This window comes from Eimeria mitis, genomic scaffold (genome assembly GCF_000499745.2).
Source record: "Eimeria mitis Houghton genomic scaffold, Emh_scaff860, whole genome shotgun sequence".
Lineage (NCBI taxonomy): Eukaryota > Apicomplexa > Conoidasida > Eucoccidiorida > Eimeriidae > Eimeria > Eimeria mitis.
The window spans coordinates 6087-6725 of NW_013576334.1; the positions used below are offsets into that span (position 1 = coordinate 6087).

At 49.3% G+C, this 639-nt stretch overlaps 1 protein-coding gene across 1 annotated transcript in view; it reads right to left on the reverse strand.

The window, feature by feature from the left end:
* Positions 1-639, reverse strand: part of EMH_0023920 (uncharacterized protein) — a gene marked incomplete at both ends in the record, with an annotated part of 6985 nt that overhangs the window by 1408 nt on the left and 4938 nt on the right.

A 639-nucleotide genomic window follows, 5' to 3' on the forward strand; every position in this document is an offset into this window, starting at 1 on the left:
TTGCTGCTGCTGCTGCTGCTGCTGTCGCAGAAGACTATCAGCCCCCCGTACCACACAGCCATGTAGGGAGAGTACAGAGCCACCCGTCGCCCTATAGCTGCAACACCCTGCAGCAGCAACAGCAGCAGCAACAGCAGCAGCAACAGCAGCAGCAACAGCAGCAGCAAACAGCAGCAGCAGACAGCAGCAGCAGAAGACAGCACAGAGAAAAAAAGGAGACAGTGAGGAGACAGACAAGAGAAAACAAACGAAAAAACAAGCATAGCTAAGCACCAAACAAAACAAAAAAATAAAACAAAAGGAAATGGCTGTCTGCTGCTGCTGCTGCTGCTGCTGCTGCTGCTGCTGCTGCACGTGCTGGTTGTTCTGTGTTTCTCTCTTTCTGTCTCTATATCGCTTTTCTCTCTCTTCTTTGTTTCTGTCTCTGCTTGTGTTTGTTTCTGTCTCCTTTTTTGTTTGTTTCTGTCTCTTTTTTTTGTTTTTTTTTCTCTATTTTTTTTGTTTTGTTTGTTTGTGTCTGCCTACCCTCTTTATGCTGCCTCTCCATTCAGGGGGCGGCAGCGTTTGCTCAGCAGCAGCAGCAGATGGCGCCTCTGCTGGCTGCAGCAGCTGCTGCGTTGTCTGTGCTGCAGCTGCAGC